At 41.0% G+C, this 23,154-nt stretch overlaps 1 protein-coding gene across 4 annotated transcripts in view; it reads left to right on the top strand.

The window, feature by feature from the left end:
• Positions 1 to 23,154, top strand: part of CNTNAP5 (contactin associated protein family member 5) — an 865,075-nt gene that overhangs the window by 627,126 nt on the left and 214,795 nt on the right. Inside the window, exon 14 of one of the 4 annotated variants that reach the window (XR_014829313.1) lies at positions 1,691 to 2,069. The exons of 2 other annotated variants lie outside the window; for them this stretch is intronic. The gene's annotated coding sequence lies outside the window, so the exon portion shown is untranslated. Of the gene's footprint in view, positions 1 to 1,690; positions 2,070 to 23,154 lie in introns of those variants that run through there. One more of the 4 variants, XR_014829314.1, reaches the window with a different exon arrangement.

Here is a 23,154-nt window from a genome sequence, read left to right as displayed (position 1 = left end):
AAAGCAAGGGATGACAGGCAGGATGAGGTCAGGCCTGGTTCGCTGCCTGTCTTTCTCATTTAGTTAGTGACTGAACCTCGACACTGTCATTTTCTGACAGTTTCTTCTAATATCCTTGCCCAGAGCTGCTGATAAGTGCCAGCCAATGAGATGTGTCATTTGTCTCTTTAACTGAAGGTTCCTACCAGAAGCTCTGCCAGGAGCCAGAGTTCCAAGCCATGGGATCTACAGGGAGGATCTCTTCACTATTCCCACACATCTCTGTAGCTGCTTCTTACCCCAAGTTTGCTGTAGGACTGAAACCCTGTGCTACAGAGCAGCTTCTGGACAGGATGACTCAGCTGGCTGGTTCTCAGCCGCATCATGTCAACAGGGAGGGGTGGCCACTTGTTCCCAGGCCCAAAGGCTGCCCATGGAGCCCAGGACTTTTCTCCTGGTCTGCACCTCTGTGGGGATTTGCCTGAGGCCAGATCCTGAAGGTAGTATGTGATAAGCATACGAAATGAAGTAGAACCCAGTTCTGGAAACATACAGGGCCAGAGTCTGAACAGTGCTTTAACCACATGTCCACTTAGGTCCATAACCCACCCATTCCCCAGAAGGAAGACAAGACAAGAGGAAGGCAGGAAAGTGACCACATGGGGAAGCTGAGTGCCCAGTCCCTGCAGGGCTGTGGGGACTGAAAGCCCGACCTTCCCCCACATTCTTCTCTAATAGTCTTCATGGTGCCTGAATTCCTCACTGGATTTACTTCTTGGGTATAAGGATCTGGGGTAGGTGACTTTTTGCTTTTAGAATTTGGTGTAGTGAAAGCCTATTTGGGGATACCCTTCATAGGAAATCTGTGAGCAAAGAGAGGTCAGTCTTGAACCATATGAAATCATAGGAAATTCAGACCCAGTTCCTTTGGAATCTAATAGCATGAGACGGACTGAGCTCGATTTACATCGGTTCTGAACAGGAAGCATGTGTCAAGCAAATCAGTCCTGCAAACAAGTTTGTTGTAAGACTTAAGTTTCTTGGCAGAACTAATGACGGAGTGCCCACTAGCACTTCTGAGGCCTCGTTTCCCTGCCAGTGATGGGCTCCTGTTCATGTATTCCTGCAGGACCATGAGCGCTGTCACCTGGAGTCAATGCTATCCTAGTTATGTTCCAGTTCTTTGAAAGCAGTACAGTCCTACCTGGTTTATTTATTTATTTATTTATTTATTTATTTATTTATTTATTGCTTGTTTTAAAGCATTCCAAACTCTCAAATTTCCTCTTTCCCCCTAATTAATGGTATTTTAGTGAGCGTACAGCTAACTGGCTATCTATATAATATGTGGTATATAGTTTAGATTATATATACACATATATACACACACTATAGTATGTAAGAAAAAATGTATATACATTATTTTTACAGCATTTAGTAAATGCTATGTAATATATATTATGTATTGGTATATATACTTACTGTATAACCTTTGTATGTCTAAAAATAACTGAAAATGCACCTGGGTGTATAAATCCTCATGTCCATCTGTAGTATTCAACCTCCAAAGTGTACAAAGCTAATACTTAGGTTTAGAAATCTGGAGTTCCTGTCGTGGCGCAGTGGTTAACGAATCCGACTAGAAACCATGAGGTTGCGGGTTCGGTCCCTGCCCTTGCTCAGTGGGTTAACGATCCGGCGTTGCCGTGAGCTGTGGTGTAGGTTGCAGACGCGGCTTGGATCCTGCGTTGCGGTGGCTCTGGCGTAGGCCAGTGGCCATGGTTCCGATTAGACCCCTAGCCTGGGAACCTCCATATGCCGCGGGAGCAGCCCAAAGAAATAGCAAAAAGACAAAAAAAAAAAAAAAAAAAAAGAAATCTATGGAAGGAATACTGTGAAGCAGATAAGTCAAATTACTGATAGAAAAGAAGTAGCACTTCGAGGTACCCTGGAGTTTATTATTTATTTGTCCCCAACATCAGTCAAAAGATGAATGCATTTTCTTTCATACAAGAACTATTTATTCATTATCCAATACATGCCACATAGTTTTCTGGCCAGTAGGAATAAAACTGGAAAAAAAAAAAAAACAGTGTTTCTTCCCATATAATTGTAATAGGAATAGAAGAAACAAACCAAACACATATGTACACACACACTCACATGCACATGCACACACACTCACACAATACCTGGGTGGAACTGATCCCAAAATCCATGGTCTTTCACTACAGCAGCCTGCCACCATACTATTAAAAACAGTTTTTGTCGAAGGAGCAATACAACAAAAACACAAAACTATGCCAGGAAGACAAAACACCAGAGTGGTATTTGAAATCTCTTTAATAAAAAGCTATTTCTACTTCATGTACAGCAAGAATCTATAAAGAAGTCACGGTGCCTGTGATGCATACTCTCTGATATCACTGATGCTAATGATATTGGCTCTTGGCTACTAAGCTCCTTCTGTGTGCCAGGCATTTCAAATGTTATTGCATTTAATCCTCTCAATGGCCTCATGAAGTTTGCATTATCATTTTCATTTTTATCAATGGAAGAGGAAGCTCTAAGAAGTTAGGTGGTTCGCACAAGGTCTTATGGCTACTTATTGCTAGAGACCAGTTTCAAATGCATGTCTCTTCAGCTTTAACTTCCACGTGCATTCCAAAATAACACACAGGGCAAAAAAAAATAGCAAGGTCTCAAAGAGGAAAGGAAAATAATAAAAAAAGGATTTCAGGTATCCAAAGAAAATGTTCATCGTCTGGCCATCAATAGTTATGTAACAAATCACCACAAAACGTAATGGTTTAAAATAAGTAATGCTCATTCTGCCCCGAATCTGCCTTTGGGGTGGGGTCCAGCGGAATGTAAGCCACTCTGCTCTGCTCCACACCTCCTGAGGCTGGGGCTGGGGGTCCCCAGAAGGCAGGCTCACTCAGTCAGTGATGGTTGTGGGCTGGGACCTCAGCTGGACATTTGGTCTTTCCATGTGGCAGCGTGACTTTCTCATAATACAGTGGGAAGGTTTCAGAGACAAACAGCCCAAGACACAGAGTAACCCAGTTGAAAACTTGCACTTTGTTAATTGAGAGTCAAGCAACCTTACTTCTGCAGCTTTCTGATTATGAAAAGACAATCACGACTAGACTGTATTCAAAGGGAGGCAAATTTGACTCAATTTTTAAATTTTATTTATTTATTTATCTTTTAACAGCTGCATCTGCAGCATATAGAGGTTGCAGGGGTAGGGGTCGAATTGGAGCTGCAGCTGCTGGCCTACACCACAGCCATAGCAATGTGGAATCTGAGCCACAACTGTGACCTACACCGCAGCTACTATGGCAATGCCGGATCCTTGACCTGCTGAGTGGGGCCAGAGATCAGACCCACATCCTCATGGGTACTAGTCCTATGACGGGAACTCCTTGACTCCATCTTTAATGGGGTTATCGTACAGACCTGTTTAAAATGACCATGTCTTCTTCAAAAACTTAAGATGAATAGTCAACTTGCTTAAGGAGACACAGTGAATGTAGAGCAGAATCATGATTCAAACCTGGTTCTTTCCAACTCAGTGTAAGTGATCTGTTCTTTGATGTTCTGACAGCAAATGATGACTCAGTTCTAATTCAGCCTGGAAATATGTCTGACACTGTAGTTTTTTTCCCTTTTAGGGTCTTTCCCCGTCCCTAGAGTCATACAGCAAAAATGTGTTTATAAGTGTTTGCCACAGGTCTCAAAAAGTATAAAAAGACCGTCGCATGAATCAAGTCAGTGCATTTTACTGTGCGTGAAAGCCACCTTTCCTAATGTTCTAATAACTCACTCTGGGTTTTTCATTGGGGACATAAAGTCAAAATTAGAGGTGGGCAGATTTTACAAAGATGACATACACCTGCATGGAACTAGCGGTGTGGGCATTTCTCAGGAAAATAAAAACTATCCCACATAAATCCAAGACACCAACTGTGCATGGCTGCAGATGAATTTTTGTTCAGACCATTCATTACTTGCATAATCAGTGTGAATGATCCACAATTCAGCATTTGGACCCTGTATATAATAAAGTTTTTATTTTTCTCACCACTTTATGGAAGACCATGTTAACTTATTTGATCTCAGATGTGTGTACAGGAAGAAGGGTCCTCTTGTCTAAACTGAAGATGTAATACCATTGCAGCAGCATGAAAAAAAGCACTTTTTTGGGTGTTTAGAATGATTTATTTCACTGTTGCTGCATTACTTAATTAACATCAGCCTTTGCTGCGTAATGGCTACTGTGTGAAGAGTATACATTTTCCAGTCATAAACACTGGTCTTAAAGTTCGCTTTTTCTACTTATTAGCTCTGAGACCTTGAGTAGGTTGCACGATCCTTCTGAGCCTCAGTTTCCTTATCTGTAAAGTGTAATGAGTGGATGCTGGGTCATGTATAGACAAGCAAGATACTACTTGCTTGAGCTGGCATATCATATTTTGCAAACAGCAAAGGGAATATTAGTTCCCCTGACAGCCAGGAGAGGGTCTCAGAACCCCACCACATGTCTGGTGGAAGAGTTCAGCTGGGGGGGTATGCCTCTTGCTGGCTGGTGGGCATATTGTTTTCTAAGCTACATTTCAGTTATTGTATGCATGGCATTTACCTACGCAAGGGCGCTGTCCAGTGTCTCAGATTTATGTCTGTGTCGCCTTCTCTGCCGACCACTCCTGTCCCCTCATGCACCCGTCATTCTCGTTTTAATAAGTGGTACCACGCTCCATCTTGGACCTATTGCCTCCTCTCCATTTCCCATCCACATTCCAAACACCCACAAATGCTCGGACTCACCAGCCTCAGCTGGTGCTCCTCTGGCCCCTGCTCTCCAATTCCTCATCTCCAGACCAGAACTGACAAGTGCACCCCATTCCAGCTTCCTCTCCTTCTCCGCCCTGCACCCTACCTTTCTGCACTTTAGATCTCAGGCAACAGCCACAGGGATAGTTTTTCCAAAATGAGATTGTATAACCTGGATTCAAACCCTTTCCAGTACCTTTAACATGAGACCCCAGACCTCTACCCGCTTGGGGTTCACAGGACCCTCCCCAGATCCTGTTTGCCCGCCTGCCAACTACACTTCACCCTATTTCCCTCTATGCAGTTTCTTGCTGACATTGCCCCCGTCACCCTTGGTACCCATACACTTACTGTCCTCTATTCCGAGTCCTTGCTCCCCTCCCCATGCCTGAGCTCTCAACCTGAACTTGACATATGCTAAAGTATCCTCCCTATTACTCTTTTCATTTCATCATTTTTGGGGGGAAGGGAATTTTTTAAATTTTCTAATAAATTGATTTTTAAGTTTTATTGGAATAGAGAATTGACTTACAATGTTGTGTTGGCTTCAGGTGTACAGTAAAGTGATTCAGTTATACATATACGCATGGCCATTCTCTTTCAGATTATTTCCCCATATAGACTGTTACAGAATATTGAGTAGAGTTCCCTGTGGTATACAGCAGGCTCCCTCTGACCATCCATTTCATATGCAATAGTGCATAAATCCCAAACCCCCAGTCCACCCCCCCCCACCTTTCACTTTGGTAACCATATCTTTGTTTTTGAAGTCTGTGAGTACATTTCTGTTTTGTAAATAAGTTAATCTGTGTCATTTCTTTGTTTAGATTCCACATATAAGCGACATTGTGTGGTATTTAGCTTTCTCTGTCTGAGTTACTTCACTTAGTGTGATCATCTCTAGGTCCATCCATGTTGCTGCAAATGGAATTATTTCATTTATTTTCATGGCTGAGTAATATTCCATCCCATCCTATTTTCATAGGATGTTATTGCATAGAGGTTATTACCGCCTGATGCCTTCTTCCTGTTTATTCACTTGTTTACTATAGCCTCTGTCACTAGACGGTGAGCTTCATTAAAAAGGGGACATCTTTGTCCCACTTACCTCTTTGTCCTGAGAGTGCCTAGAACAAAACCCAGCACCCAGCAAACAGTGAGTGGTAGTCAAAAGAAGATAAAGTCCATCCTCAATGAATACTAAGTGTCTCTAGTTTTCATATTATGGCAGGGTACACATGGTAACAGAGGTGTATTTGTCTGAACCTGTGGAAAGTAGCTTCATAAAGTGGTAAGGGCTAGACCAGGTGGTGGGAGCTGCCGTCCTGCTTCCAGCACCACCATGGATTCTCCGTGACCTTGAACATGTACTTACATTTTAATGGCCTTAAGTTTCCCATCTCCATTCTCCCAGGTTATTTGTGATGCTCACGAAGTGTCCTTTCAGCCCTGACACTTCCTGATTCTATACTGACCAACACAAAGTGAGTTAAAATGCAAGTCACAGTTTATTAATTTCTTATCACATTGAGGAAGGAGACGGGCCAGTAAAACAAACAAATAAAAAATAGAGAGAGAGACAGAGACAGAAGGCCTTTTTCTGAGACTCTTAAGGATATGAACTACGATGATTTATTTATTTATATGGTAGGTGATTTTTTTTTTTTTGGTACCTTTAGGAAACTAATATACTCAGAAATGCCTCCTATATGGTAATACTGACTGGGAAGTAGGCAGATCCCCAAGGTCAGAACAAGTCAAGAACACTAACTTCTTACCTTAGAGTATTTATACGTGGATTACATTATTTACACTATAGCATATTCAGCAGGTTGTAAGGGAGACTTGGAAAAGCAGTTATCCCCACTGCCCAGGTGAAGCCCACTTGTCCACATAGATTTAGTGCTATGATGGCATTTCACAGGAAGTTGGACCTGAGCCTCCATCTCTTCCCTTAGAGTCCTGGTGACAACCAAGCCAGAGGGAGTTAGCAGGGTCCAGGGAGCAGCCTGTGCCCTGCCATCACTGCCTGGGTTCAAGCACCTGGTCCACCAGGTAGCAGCCAGGAGACCTTAGGAAGCCTCAGCTTACCATCCTGAAAGTTAGGTTGACAAAAAATGGCATTGATTGTTTTTGTTTTGTTTTGTTTGTCTTTTTGCTATTTCTTTGGGCCGCTCCCACGGCATATGGAGGTTCCCAGGCTAGGGGTTGAATCAGAGCTGTAGCCACTGGCCTACGCCAGAGCCACAGCAACGCGGGATCCGAGCTGCATCTGCAACCTACACCACAGCTCACGGCAACGCCAGATCGTTAACCCACTGAGCAAGGGCAGGGACCGAACCCGCAGCCTCATGGTTCCTAGTCGGATTTGTTAACCACTGCGCCACGACGGGAACTCCAAAATGGCATTGATTGTATTCACATCATTGGAAGGATAAAAATGGTTGGAAAACTGCTCTTTATTTATTTATTGTATTATTAAATTTATTTTTATTAGGTATAGTTGATTAAGATTGTTGAGTCAATTTCTGCTGTACAGCAAAGTGACCCAGTCATATATTTATGCACATTCCCTTCCGTCCGTCCTTCCTTCCTTCCTTCCTTCCTTTCTCTCTCTCTCTTTCTTTTCTTTCTGCCACACCTGCTGCATATGGAAGTTCCCAGGCTAGGGGATGAATTGGAGCTACAGCTGCCAGCCTACACCACAGCTCATAGCAACGCTGGATCCTTGACCCACTGAGTGAAGCCAGGGATTGAACCTGCATCCTCATGGATCCTAGTTGTGTTCGTTAACTGCTGAGCCATGATGAGAACTCCCATTCCTTTTCTCTTGTCTTATCCCAAGAGATTGGATATAGTTCTTTGTGATGGGGAGTTTGGGATTGGTAGATGCATACCATGCTCTTAATAATTTAATTTCTCAACGTACCTAAGTTTTTTGAAATGACAGAGGTGACTTTGTACCCATAACTGTCACTGTCCTCGCATTTGCTAAGAGGCAGGAGTGTGTGCATCCTGGTATTTTTATTCCTTCGTGCTTTCCTCTGTGTGTGTGTGTGTGTGTGTGTGGTCTGATGAGAAATGACAAGCAGTGTGCTAGGTGTGTAAAGATTGTTAAGCTATAACCTCAGTAGTATGTCACTGAATTCCCCTGCTCTGTCACTCATTTACTAAGTGGTCAAATAACTGGAATATCTGAGTTAGCATTTTCTCATCTGCAAAATGGGTGACATAGGAACCTAACGTGTAGACTTTTCTGGGGATTGTGAATGCATATGTAGAGGGGCTTGTCATAGGAGCTACTACAGTTTTAGGAGCTTGTGCTCTTGTCAGCAGAATTAGAGACAATGTGCATATGTTAGCAAGGTGCAGAATGTTTTGGAAAGGAGAACTTACTTCTCCTTAGGTAACCCCCAGAGGTCTTCTGGGTGTGGAGAGTCATCCCTTCTTTCTGGCCAGAGCATAGGCAAGAGTCCATGGTGTGAAGAGGTGTGGAGGGAGAGTGGTCTGATTCACCCTCAAGGAGGGGGGGAAAGCTCCATTTAGGAAGGAAGCAGTTGAGGCTTTGCTGACTATTCAAGATGAGGAGGCAGAAAGGGTGGGGAGGAAGAAGGGTAGGAAGGAGGGAGGATTGTCTGTGTTTAGAAACCTCACAGAATGCTTCTGAAGATTGATTAATTTGTTCTCACTGAGTGAGGAAGACAGCTTGAGCTGGAGAATAAGATAGGAAGGTTGTAAAGAGAATGGATTGGGTCCAGAGGAGACACCACCAAAAGATTGATCAGGGAAAGAGGTAAGAAGCATTGGGTCTTAGATATATAGAAGGGAACATAAAAGAAGGATTGGTTTTGATGAACAAAGTCAACTCTGCAACAATGGAAATACACTGTGAGTTGCATGTGATACAATGTGAGTCACAATATGAGTTATGTTATTAATATAAAAAGAAACATATCACACACACTTTTATATTCTTACATCAACCACTGAATAAGATGTTATTATTCCAGTCCTGTAAGTGAAGAAATGGGGACTTAGAGGTAAAGTAGGAAGCCCTAGATCGTTATAGGAAGGGTCTGAATCCACACTGATGTAACTTCAAAGCCCATGACTCTTAAAAGTAAGACACAGATGTCAAGAAAGGACGAAGGGAAAGAGGATTGAAATCCTGAGCTCAGATACTTTGTCTGGTGTGATAGTTCTACCAAAGGAGGAAAGATATGCTTACCTAAGGAAGCATATTTATATGATGAGTGTATCTGGTCACAAAATGTCATGTGTGTATATTTGTGTGTAAGGAAAACAAACTCTTTTCTATGTATAATGCTTGTGTGTGTGTGCGTGCATATATACATATGTGCATATATACATTATAGTATATTATATAATCTATTTTATTACATAATTATATATTATAATGTATTTTGCATTTTATGTATATATGTACATAGATTTTTTTTCTTTTAAGAGTCCTACTAATCCCTATGGAGGAGGCATTTAAAGTGGAGGAAAAAGGAACAGTAAAGATAATATTACACATAGCCTTTGAATCTAATACTTGCTATGTGCTAAGCTTTTTAATAAGTATTTCCAATTCTCAGTATAGGTGAACTGTAAAACCACCTCATTTAATCCTTACTATGTCTTGAAGTTATTGCTGATGAACAAACTGAGGTTCACAGAGGTGAAGTACAGTAAGAACCACATGACCCTATCCATGTCTGTAGAAACACACATGATTCTTGTTTTTTGGTTTTTTTTGTTTTTGTCTTTATAGGGCTGCACTGGCAGCATATGGAGGTTCCCAGGTCAGGGGTCCAATTGGAGCTGTAGCCACTGGCCTATATCACAGCCACAGCCACACCAGATCCGAGCCGCATCTGTGACCTACACCACAGCTCATGTCAATGCCGGATCCTTAACCCACTGAGCAAGGCCAGGGATTGAACCCACAACCTCATGGTTGCCAGTCAGATTCGTTTCCACTGCACCACGATGGGAACTCTCATGATTCTTAAAACCTGTTTAAATTGTGTTTTACAGACAAGCAGAAACAATCATTGCTTGAATATGCCAGGTCACCAGCTACCCAGATGTGTTATTCAACATTCCCTTGAACTGAATCAAGCCAAACTGGATTCTGCTCAGTAAACTGTCTTTATATAGGTACAGTCTGAAGTCACTCCAGACTCTATCTGGATAATCATTTCATAAGATTCCCCCAAGGATATAAAACTAATTCTCTCCATGAACACGTCACTGACAGGGAAAAGAAGTCAGATAAGGAGAAAATCAGAAATGAAGTTGCTGACACTCTAACAACCCATCTGTATATTCAGCAAAATTTTTGAATTGAGCTTAGAAAAGATAAGATGTCTGAATATTGGAATAGTTGCAAAAACCTTGGAAGGATTAATAAAAAGAGAGAAAGGAAAGAGAAGGAAAGAAAGAAGAGAGGAAGGAAAGAAGAGAGGGAGGAGGAAGGAAGAGAAAGAAAACCTTTTGGGTAATTGAGTATGAATTAAGATCCTATATGTTATTGTATTTTGAATCGAGTAAAGTTGAATACATTCTCAATATGGAGACATGATCTTGGACAACTAACCCCATGTGACCTACCCAAGGGCCTCATGGTATAATGTTGAAAAACAAGAATCCAGCTACAATGAATGCAACTATGAAAACAGTGCTATCCACAATGAGTTTGGTAGAGGGAGATGGGGGTGTATGGCTGTTGGTGCCCTGGGTTGGTAATTTGTTGGCAGCTAGGGTTTACAGAGGACATAAGTTTCCTGAGTGGTAAAATTGAAATAAAAATTTCTTCTCCAAGTGAGACTTCTCCAACTCTGTGAGTTCTTAAAGGATAACCACTGAGACCTATTTATTTCTGTATCCTTATAGAGCCTTGCTTGCCACCTGGCATAAAGTAGATACTCAAAAAAAAGTCTTTCTTATATGTGAAAATCATGTGAGATTATGGTCAAAAAATATTTTGAAAACCGAGAATCTGCATTCTTATATCAGACAGGATAAGCTAAATTGTGCTACCATAACAATGAAGAGGGAAGGAAGGAGGAAGGGAGGAAGGAAGGAAGGAAGGAAAGAAAATCAGAACCTCTCAAAGTGATAAAACGATGATGTTTCATTTTTCAGGGAGGCCAGATATTCATCATGGATTGTCTGGAGGGTCTGCTGTATGTTTTCTACCTCTAGGACCCAAAATGATGGAGTAGCTTGTCTTTCAAGTGTCACCTTGAAAGAGGAAGGGAGGACTTTGGAATCCCTCAAACCTGCATCAGCCTGGGAGTGACATATGTCACTCCTGCTTGTAACTCATTGCCCAGAATGAAATATGAAAGGGAAGAAAAATAATTCTCCTCTAAACTTCTGAGTTCTTGACTGAGAAACTTTTAATAAAAGGCAGATTATATGTATGGCTAGATCACTATGCTCTACAGCAGAAATTGGCACCACACTGTAAATCAACTATACATTCATTTAAAAAATACACCTAAAAGGCATATTTTTTTTTTGGATGATTTTTTTTTATTATTATTATTTTCCCACTGTACAGCAAGGGGGTCAGGTCATCCTTAGATGTATACATTGCAGTTACAGTTTTTTCCCCCACCCTTTCTTCTGTTGCGACATGAGTATCTAGACATAGTTCTCAATGCTATTCAGCAGGATCTCCTTATAAATCTATTCTAGGTTGTGTCTGATAAGCCCAAGCTCCCGATCCCTCCCACTCCCTCCCCCTCCCATCAGGCAACCACAAGTCTCTTCTCCAAGTCCATGATTTTCTTTTCTGAGGAGATGTTCATTTGTGCTGGATATTAGATTCCAGTTATAAGTGATATCATATGGTATTTGAGAAAAACAAGCTGAAGTTTGCTAACATGTGTACCTCCTATATGGATGAGAGACACCCAGAGAAAAATGAGTAATTCAGAGAGGTGGCTTAGAACTCGAGCTCATATAGCATCTTCAACAAAGAACAATAAATATATGGAAAAATAGCGAAATAAAGGACAGTCCCTTTAGGCTTCCAACTGTAAAGATAATGGCTAGTTAGTAAAGTTTGTTATGCAAATCCTTCTGGTGCCCTCACCAGGCTGACAGGCTCTGATGTTGTCTCCAGGTCATTCACCTTTGTCCTTTTTGGTGGAGAGGGGAGATGGCCACCTTTGAAAATACATGCCCTGCTTTTAGGCACATGGGAGGAAAGAAGCTTTCCTTGTCTCTGCTTTAGCTCAAATTAATCCTTCTGCCAAAGGGAATATTTTGGGGTGACATATTCTGCTATCCTTCACATACCTGCAAATACCTTCAAATACCAAGGGACCAGGAAATATTCCCACCACATGCCTAGAATTGGAAGAAACAGCAGTAATTGCTGCTTAGCCTCAATGTTCTTAACAATGAAAAAAAATAAGGAAAAAAGGAACAGCAAAGGAAATAAGAAGTGGAATAAAAGGGCATTTGCAAAATTGCTTTTCTCTTCTCATCTCATAAAATATATCATTTTTTCCTTTTTTAAAAAATGTGGACATACCAAAGAAAAAGGTATAAGACCTCTAAACTATTATAAGCTATTTTTAAAGCTGTAAGTCTACCTAATTTCATGCATGTATGAATATAGGTAGCCTGAAATTCAGTTTTATATAAAATCAAATATTTGATTAATATCAAAGTTAGCTTTACTATTTAGATAATATGACAGTTTTAGTGTTAGTGTTTGCTAATGTCAACCTAAATTGGAAAATTTCTATTGGGAAAGTAGTCTTTTATGCCATCTTTTTCTGAAAATCAGAGTGAATTTTTAAAATTAATATTGTAATTAGTTAGAAAACCTGAACCAGCAGGTGGATAAAACTGTTTCTGTATGCACATGTGGGTGTGTAGCTCAAAAACATTATGTATTTTTCCATTCACACAAATGTCCCATTTAGTGCTGCTTTTGTGAATCTGTTGCCTCTGAAATATTGTCCATGTGTGTGTGTTTGTAAGTATATACCATCATGCCACAGTGCACTGTTGACATATTTTCCCTCATGCTCTGAATGCTGACTTACTCAACCTGGCAGCACGAGAGCTGGCAAAGCAGACAGGGCTGCTCTTGGCCAAGGAGGGCTGGTGCACTAACCACTCTGCAGGTGCCCAAGGCAGGGAGCACCTGCTGGGCCATCCTGCATGGAGTACATTCCAGAACCTTGGGTTCCTTGCCTACTGTTGTGTCTTCTGTGGCTCCATATTTTATGTTTGCATATGTTGTTTTGAACCTCCAAGATGTTTAGGTGATGGTGCATGGACTAAAGCATAGAACCAAAGGGAGATAAGTACTATGGATTTTAAAATATACATTTTATGCTAGCTAGAGGTGCTGTCTGAAAAAGATGTGGCAGATGTGAAGATGGGCAGTTAGAGATCGGTAGAAATCCTTTGCTGTTAGGAAAGACTTTAAGCATCTGGCAGCTGGAGAAATTTTAACCGATACGTGAATGAAGAAAGTGAAAAGAAAGTATGACCTGGGGTGGTTTATGCTGCAGACAATTTGAATGCACCTCTATAGGATATGCCAAGAGCACTAGAGTTCTGATGGGTTGCCTCTAGAAAAGCAGTCCTGTCTCCTGCTAAATGAAGGAGTAAAGGAGAGAGTCTTTAGGCTGTCTTGGAGGATTCTTTAATCTAAACACATGTGCTCTGGGTGCCCCAGAATTCTGTGTCCTTAATTGGATAACCTGGGATTCCGGTGTCTTAGCCAGGCCAGGTATTTCATACTTTACATATGAGGATACCTTTGTCACTGAACAGCCGTGCATTCATGTATTTCATTCTGCTCCATCACACCTGTTCCGTGGTGCTCTTTAATCAAGGGAAGTGGACTGCCTCCCCTACTTCTTCACCAGGGCCCTTCGGTCTTTGGTGGATGTGTGCTCTCCTGCCTCAGGGCAATGCTAATTTCATTTCTCATTCTTTATCGTGCCTGAATACACAGTTTACCTAAAGGTTAAGAATTATGAGTCTAATTAAGAGGATGGAGCGATTCCACTCCATTAACATTAATAGTGCATGGAAAGCACTCCCCATGGCTTCATTTTTTAAGCACTAGCCATTTCTATGTCTGTTCTCTCTTTCTTATTTTTTTTTCTTCCTGTGCCACTTAATGAAAATCTCACAGTAGAAATGGCATCTATGTTGATGAAAAAGGTGATAACTGGTGTGTTTCTTCTTCCCCTGCAGCTAAGGGCAGCATCCTTGAGACAGGTTTGTTTATGGATCACAAATAGTCCATGGGAGAAGAAGCCCAGAGGGTGGGAGCTGTCAAGAAAGATGTGCCAAAGACAAATATGATGGACCTCATTCATCAAATGACAGAATGTGAACTTTTCTTTCATCCTGGACTTGAAAGGTCATTATGGTAGAAAGTGAATTTTGTAAAGGTTAAAATAAGTGACTGATGGTGATGCATCATAGAATTCCCTGGTCTTGAAAAGCTGCCTTGCATCAGGCTGTCTTGCCCTGCTTTAGTTTACACACAGTCATTTGGGCCTCCAACCTGTCAGTGAAGGCACATTCTCCAGCATGATTTCCCAGCTTCATCAATGGCAATTCACTCTGCCAGATGCTCAGATGGAGAAGCCTGGGAATTTACTCAGTTACAGCTGCTGGCCTATGCCACAGCCACAGCAATGCTGGATCTGTAACCCACTGAGTGAGGCCAGGGATCAAACCTGAATCCTCATGGTTCCTAGTCAGATTCGTTTCCACATTGCGCCATGACAGGAACTCCTGATTCCTCTTTCTCTTGTGCCTTATCATGGCATTCTTACTCCTGCTGGCTGTGATGAAATTAGGTATAGAATGGAAACACTCTCACCTCCAGCTTGGCCTTTCCCCAGGCACAGCCTGCACCATCTGTAGTGGGGATGATGGGTTTTCTTGCTTCTTCCCATCAATCTTCAGTTTCTTCTTAACCTTGAAACCTAAGGACATTTCTTCCTGACCATAAAGATCCAGCGTCTTCACATCTTCAAGTAAGACCAGTGATTGCCCAGTCCTTCTGTAATTTGGACCCACTTGACCTCTCTACATCTTCAGCAAACCTTTGTCTCTTTTCTGATGATAGTGCTCCTAGCAGGTGTGAAGTGGTGTCTCATAATGGATTTGAATGTTATCTGTTTAAAAACGAAGGATGCCCAACATCTTTTTATGTGCTTGTTGGTCTTGTATATCTCTTCTTTGGACAAAGGTCTGCTCAAATCCTTTGCCCATTTTCGATAGGGATTTTTGTCTGTTTGTTGTTGAGTGTTTCATTTATCCTGAATCCTAGATTCTCCTCAGATAGTTGACTTGTGGATATTTTCTCTTATTTTCTAGGCTATTTCTTAGCTTTCTTGCTGGGTTCCTTTGCTGTAAAGTTTTGAATGACCACCAGATATCTGTTTTTTTTTTTTTTCCTTCTTCTTCTTCTTCTTTTGTTGTTTGTACTTGCAGGGTCAAAACTAAAATGCACCTTAAAACCTTTGAATTTGTTCCTCTGTCTATAAAGCTCTTTTCTTTTTAAAATTTATTTTATTTTATTTTGTCTTTTAAGGGACCCACGGCATATGGAGGTTCCCAGGCTAGGGGTCCAATCGGAGCTGTAGCCACCAGCCTTACGCCAGAGCCACAGCAACGCCAGATCTAAGCCACGTCTGTGACCCACAACACAGCTCACAGCAACACTGGATCCTTAACCCACTGAATGAGGCCAAGGATTGAACCTGTGTCCTCATGGATACTAGTCAGATTCATGAGGCACGATGGAAACTCCACAAAGCTCTTTTCCAGTTTACTACATGCCTTGCTCCTTTCAGAACTTTGCCTAAATATAACCCTTCACTCTTTACCCGTATTTAAAATCCACACCCTTCCTTGCCCCAGCACTCTCTAACCCCCTTTTCTCTTTTTCATTTCATCAGTACTTTCCATAGGATAGAATTTATGTAATTATGAATGCATGTTTCCTGACTTAAGCTCAGTAAAGCAAGGACTAGTGGCTGTGTAAGTACTATCATCTTCCCCATGTCTGGATCAGAGCCTGCTTCCAGGAGGGGCTGGTATGGGCTCCACTTTGTCACAAAGTGGAGCCCATACCAGCCCCTCCTGGAAGAGACGGATTCTTGCTGAGTGTAAGCAGTTTTTTGTCCCTTCCCTCACTTATCTTTGTCTTCAACGGTTATTCCATCATTGGTGTAATTATCAGCATAATCATCACCATCCAGCAATATTTAGACAGATGCCACCTTCTCATGGGGCCAAGCTAAGTATAGCTTTAGAAGCACCCATCTGGGATTTTCTGGGACAATCTTGACTTAAAAATAGGGTCATTGAAAATGCAACCCAATTTTTGCCTCACAAAATAGGGGCTTAAAAAAACAGGGGTAATGCTTGTGAGCTGAGCTTATGACCTTACGTCAATGTCAATGCCACTGCTTTTCAGAACCACAGTTTCCTCATCTGAAAAAGAAGGTCATGGTGAGGATTAAAGAAAATCATAGCTGAAGGGCTGCTCATGGTGTGAGCTGGGAGCCTCCGTTTCCTTTGCCAGTAAGCCGGGCCCAGCATACTTTAAATGGTAGCTATTACAGGGAGTATTAAGCTTGTGAGTAATAATAACTGTGCCGTCTTAACTAATTGGAATACTCAGTCCTAAAGTGCTCTATCATCTTAAAAAATTAACCTGTGCTCAGAGCATGCTTTCTTAATGGATTTAACTTAGTTATTACAGTGGTGGGGATGATACGGATGATGGTAATTGAAAAGAGAAATACTGGATGAGAAATCCACACCTCCTGGTAGGGTATTAGTGATCCATGTCATAAACAATGCCAGGGTACTTGTGAGTTATGTTTTTTTCTGCCTCTTACTGTGATGTCCTAAATGTTTTCAGCTAAGCTGTGTTTTGTTAAGATCTCAAGTATGAGGGCTTTGTTCTCCGGGACCACACTGTATCTACCAAAACAATTAAAGCCATCTCTGTTTATTGACCACCTACTATGTGCTAGAAAATCAGAGTGATTACTTTGTGCGTTAAATGATTCAACCATCACATATAATTTTTCTGATCTTGTGGAGAAGGAACCAAGCCACAGAAAATTGCTGTGATCATACAGCTGTCAGGGAAAAGTGGGGATTTCAACTCAGTGGGTTTTTTTTTGTTTATTTATTTTTTTAAATTTCTTACTTCTACTTACGGCTGCACCTGTAGCATATGGAAGTTCCTGGGCTATGGGTCAAAATAGGATCTGCAGCTTCAGGCCTATGCCACAGCCTCAGCAACACTGTCTTGGAGCCACACCTGCAACCTGTGCCAAAGCTTGTGGCAATGCCAATCCTTAACCCACTGAGTGAGGCCAGGGATCGAACCTGCATCCTCATGGATACTAATCAGATTCCTAACCTGCTGAGCCACAATGGGAACTCCATATTTTTCCCTTGATTTCAAAGCCCTAAAATATTTTCACAATAATAAGACTTTGATTTTTTTTTTTTTACAGTTTAAGCATACTTAATATGTTGTAAAATTTGCCCAGTTCCGTAGTTTGTGTTTTAAGTATATTCATAGAACTACAAACATTACTATAGTCTCATTTTTAAGAATGTTTTTAATATCTCCAAAAGAATACCCTACATATTTGCATATTTCTCATTCTGGCTTCCAGACTGCCTCATCACCCATAATTCCCCAAACCCGGGCAAACATTAATCTATTTTCTGTATTTATGTTTTTCTCATATTCTAAACATCCCACATACATGTAGTCATATGACATGTGGTCTTCTTGCAACTGGACACTTTTACTTAGTGTAAAGTTTCAAAAATTCACCTGTGTGGTAGCATATATCAATGTGTAACTCCCTCCTATTGCCAATTAACAGTCAGTATATTAACATTAGTATATTATTAACATACAGAGATACCACATTTTCTTTATTCATTCATCTGTTTATGAGCATTTTAAGTTGTTCCCATGTTTTTGGCTATCATGAATAATGTTGCTGTAGTCATGAAGGTACCATTTTCGCATAGAAATAAATTTTCTTCTCTCTTGGATATATACCTGTATGTGGAATTACTGGGCCATATAGAAACTGCCAAACCATTTTCCAGAGTTGCTGCACTGTTTTACACTCCCATCCTCAGGGTATGAGGGTTACAGTTTCAACACATACTTGCCAGAATTTGTTATTGTCTGTCTTTCTTATTTTAGTTATTCAGGTGAGTGTGGAGTGTGATCTCACTGTGACCTTGTCATTTTCCTAATCAGTGATTGCTGATCACCTTTCATGTGCTTATTGGGACCTTTTATATCTTCTTTAGAAAAATGTCTATTCAAATTATTAACCCATTTTTAAATTAGATTGTCTTTTTATGACTGACTTGTAAGTTTTTTTTAAGATATATATATATATATATATATATATATATATACACACACACACACACACACACAAACACATATATATATGTTCTGAATAATAATATCTCATTGAATATTGGCTTACCTCTGAGATAGTGCGGGTTTGGTTTCAGACCACTGTAATAAGGTGAAAATCACAATAAAGTGAGTTACATGAATTTTTTTTTTTGGTTCTCAGTGCATATAAAGTTGTGTTCACACTATATTGTAATCTGTTGAAGGTGCAATAAAATGATACCTGAAAAAACAATGTACATACCTTAATCAAAAATACTTTATTGCTTAAAAAAAATGCTAACCATTATCAGGCAACGCAGTGCTGCCACAAACCTTCAATTTTAAAAAATACACATCTTCAAAGCACAATAAAGTAAAGCATAGTAAAATGTGGTAAGCTCATATCTGATGTGAACATATTTTTTCCCATTCTGTGTGATGTCTTTTTACTTCCTGATGGTATCCTTTGATGCTCAGCTTTTTAATTTTAATGAAGTCCAATTTACCTATTTATCTTCTCATTTGTGGTTTTGGTGTTATATGTAGGAAACCATTATCTAATCCAAGGTCACAAAGATTTGGCTGGGAAAAATATGTCTATGCTGGATTTCTCACTTGTAATGAGGGTCAGCCCAGCTTCTTTGTCCTTTAAGATGTAGCTAAGATGGTCCTCCTTAGGGAAGCTTGTTTGGACAAGATCAAGTTCTCCCTTCCTTTGCTTCCCCAGCACCCTGGTCTTTTCTTTATAGAAGCATGAACAGCATCACCCTTTGCTGCTGCTCCTTACGACATTGTGTTTTCACTTTCTCGTTACTGTCAGCTACAAGGGCAGGATGTCCAGAAAAGCTAAGAATGACTTATTTTTTCCAGCCATGTCCCTGTGCCTCCCACAGAGCCTGCCACATAGTGGGCTCTTGTGAGCCTTTTCCAAATGTCTGATGTTAACCTTTCAGGTCATCAGACGCAGGTCTGAGAAGTGCCTCCTTTGGTAGGATTCTCTGGGCCGGTAGCTTCCTAACTACTAAGACTGAAATCTGGGTCCCTCAGGGAAATTTTCTGTTGGTGACTTCTATTCCTATGTATGTTTCCTCTTGGTTTGCATGTCTCATCTTTTTCTTTGACAGTTGGACATTTTAGGTAAGAGTCTATGACAACTATGTTATCGGATTTCTCTTCACTCCAAGGTTTATTGTAGTTGGGTTTTGTTATTATTGTTTTCCTGTGCCTATGTATTTATTCAGTGACTTTGCTGCACTAATTCTGTATATTTTGTATTTTTTGCAGTGTGTAGCATCTGAGTTCTCTGCTAGTTTTTTTTGTTTGTTTGTTTGTTTTGTTTTTGTTTTGTTTTTTTAAGTTCTTGATTTTATTTTTAAACCTGATTTCCTAGGAATTAAACCTGACCTGCCTGGACAGGTATACTCTAGCAGTCAATCACTGACTAGTCAGGTTTCCTTAAATGTCTGGCCTGTTAAGTCTTCCACCCATTGCCAAGGGTGTCTGTGAGAAAAGGTACACTTTTGAAGTTCAGGCATCTTACATGACAGCCTTGGTATCACTTCCTGCTTGTGGAGGGCCCTCAAGGTCAGCCAGAAGGAAGTGACTTGTGCCTCTCCTTCCCGTGCTCTTGTCTCTGGAACTTGCATATCGTCATAGAAAGGTAGGCTTTGTGACCCCTAGGAATATCTACGAGCTTTTCAGAGTCTCCAGGGCCTTCTAGTTCTCCCAGATTTCCTACTAAATTCCACACTTAGGTCTTGTTTGTTCCAACAGAAATCACAGTATGAAGCCCCTGAGATGTATCCAGCACTTTGTTATTATTTGTAATGTCCTAGAGTTCACTCTTATTTCCCTCACCCAGCCTAGCTCTGAGTCATGTAGAGACTTCTTAGGGAAATGCCAGGTTTAACAAAAGGTTGTCTGTGGTCTGATGAGGGTGCTTTTAACAGAGCACCTAGTCTCTCCATTGTCTACAAGTTCATTGTCTGCAAGTTCTTGGCTACCAAGCCACTGAGCTAGGGAGAGAGAGAAAACCCCATACCTACTGTCTACCAGGGGTTTAGTAGCCCTACTTGGATGGAAAATTCTTGGTTGTTTTTGTGGCTTAATAGAATCATTGGAAATGATATGGTTGATTTTAGTTGTTTGACCTGCAGTTCTGTTGTTTTAGGGGGAGAGTAAATTTACTAGGGTCTCTATGCTACCATTTTGGAAGAGGTACTGCTTTTATTTATTTTATTTTATTTTATTTTATTTTATTTTATTTTATTTTATTTTATTTTATTTTATTTTATTTTATTTTTTTGCTACTTTAGGGCTGCACTCATGGCATATGGAGGTTCCCAGGCTAGGGGTTGAATTGGAGCTGTAGCTGCTGGCTTACACCACAGCCATAGCAACGCCAGATCTGAGCTGCATCTGTGAACTACGCCACAGCTCATGGCAAGGCAGGATCCTTAACCCACTTAGCAAGGCCAGGGATTGAACCTGCATCCTCATGGATCCTAGTTGGGTTCGTTAACTGCCGAGCCATGAAGGGAGCTGCTGAGGTACTGCTTTTATCACGTTGGGCTTGTGGGCATATGGGCATGTGGGCTGGGTTTGGCACAGACTGCAGCTCGTTGCTAATTCATGAAGTAAGAATAAGACAACAGGCCATTCAGGTCCTTTGCAAACAACCTGTTTCCATCACTGCAAATATTTCTTACAGGTAAGCAACTAGAGTGATCTTCATAAACTTTCTCATCTATTTAAAATGAGTTTAAGGATTTTTGTTGTTGCAGTTGTGGTCATGGTGGAATATGGGTAGGTGTATGAATGTATGTCTATTTGGGGTGTTTGTTTCAACTTGAGGAATCTGTCAGGGTAGAATAACTTATTGGGATAAATTATTTTTAGAACTTGAAAGCAATAACTTGGGTGTTTCCTCCAGTTAATCTAAATTGTTGAGGAGTCTCTGCAAGCACAGTATGGCTGAAATGTGAATATCATTGGGGAATGCCCCACTCTTTCCCAAATACTGTGTTGGTGGGGACCAGACTACTTGGCTAGTCCACTGTGGGCTTCTTAAACCAGGAAGTCTATGGAGCATTTTCCAATCATTTCATTAATGTTTATTTTTCTGCTTCATCAGTCCAAAAATAATGGCAATATGTGGTTCTGCCTCCCATGGAATTGTGGACACACTAGGTGATATATGGCCTGCATTCGTTTTCTACCATTTTCATGATAGAAGAGGAAAAAAAAAATCCTCTAAATCCTTCAAAATGGTAGGCAACTTGGATTTGTTGACTGACTAATTACCTAGCTTTATTGGGTGAGTAATCATTTTATCTACTCAGTGCCACTAGGGAGGTAGTACATGGCGAAATGCCGCCTTGGACAATTCATTTTCTTTCTCTGCGCAAGGCCTGGGGATGCTTCTAGCCAGACTGTACTGCAGAATGTCATGTTTCCGAAGGATAAAGTTTATCTTCCGTGAAACAGACCATTTGCAAAATTAATAGGTAAATTAGCAAAGTGTAACAGCCCATTAGCCCCACTGTCATAGTTTAGATTCTGGGTTGGGGAAAGGAAGTAAAAGCTAAATGTGTAAACAGACTCTCCCTGAAATGACAGGAACTCTGTCTGTGGTGGGGAGTTGCGGCCACTCACACGAAGCCCACAAACTGCTATTAATGTGTGGTCGCTTCAGTGTCTTAACACACACTCACTCGAGGCAAACTCTTGGGCTTTATTCTGGAGCAGCAGTCTTGCCTGTGTGTGGTAAAAGCACTATATTCCAGCAAAAGTGTCAGAGCCTATTTTTACTAACCATTTCTTCATTGATTTTAAAAATACCTATTGAATACTCATGGTGTTGAAATTTTCATACCCTTTCTCTATACCAAGGCCTAGAGATGGCCACCAGTTTCCACTTGGAGATTTTACTCTCTCATGCCTTCCTTTCCAAAGACTTTTTTTTTTTAATGGTGGCACCCGAGGCATGTGGAAATTCCTGGGTCAAGGATTGAATTTGAGCTGCAGCTAAGACCTACACCACAGCTGCAGCAATGCTGGATCCTTTAATCCACTGTGCAGGGCTGGGGATTGAATTGATGCTTCATCAGCAATGTGAGCTTCTGCAGTCAGATTCTTAACTGACTGTACCAGGAACTCCTAAAAGGCTATTGACCATACTGGTTGAAATACAGACTTTGCAATCAAGTCAACTGATTGCACGGTGCCCTTGGGAAGTTTTTTGCCTCTTGTTTTGGGCTCACTTTCATTGGATATAAAGTACTGATAGTATCACCTTGTGGGTCATCTTAATTGTAGTGATTCAGTGAAAAAATCTCTGCCTATAATAATCATAGATAACCTTTGTCTGTGGATGTGATTTACATGCATTGCATCACTTAAATCTCACCACGGGGATCTGTAAGATGTGCGCTATTAACTGCCTGCCTCTTACGTTTAGAGAAACTGAGGTTGGGGAGGTTAGGCACCTTGCCCAAGGTCACTCAGCAAGTGAGCGATGGAAACTGACTTGAGGTCAACTGTGTCTGGTGCCAGAGCCTTGACCAGATTTGACTGTCAATCACTGGGCATTACTGTGTTTGTAAATATTAGCACTTGCTCAATGCCAAGTTGCCTCCTTCGCCCTTATTACCACTTCCACCTCTCATATATGCCACAGGGATTAAAACTCTATTTGAGTACATTTCTAGCTAGCCTCTGAGGTACATAACCTTCAAATTGGTTAATAAAGCCTCTTGATCTTCAAAATGTAAATGACTTGAGAGCCGAGGTGCACCTGGATGAAAATCCTCTCGGATGCTTCTTTTAATTCCAACTGCCAAGGTGCAAGGGGTTCATTTCCCTTCTGCCTCTCATAT

Source organism: Sus scrofa, chromosome 15 (assembly GCF_054392235.1).
Source record: "Sus scrofa isolate SSC_HxYL_T2T_F1_AM1 chromosome 15, Sscrofa_HxYL_maternal_Yorkshire_Landrace_v2.0, whole genome shotgun sequence".
Taxonomy (NCBI): domain Eukaryota; kingdom Metazoa; phylum Chordata; class Mammalia; order Artiodactyla; family Suidae; genus Sus; species Sus scrofa.
The sequence above is the reverse complement of the archived record's forward strand: the minus strand, read 5'-3'. Positions and strand labels throughout refer to the sequence as shown.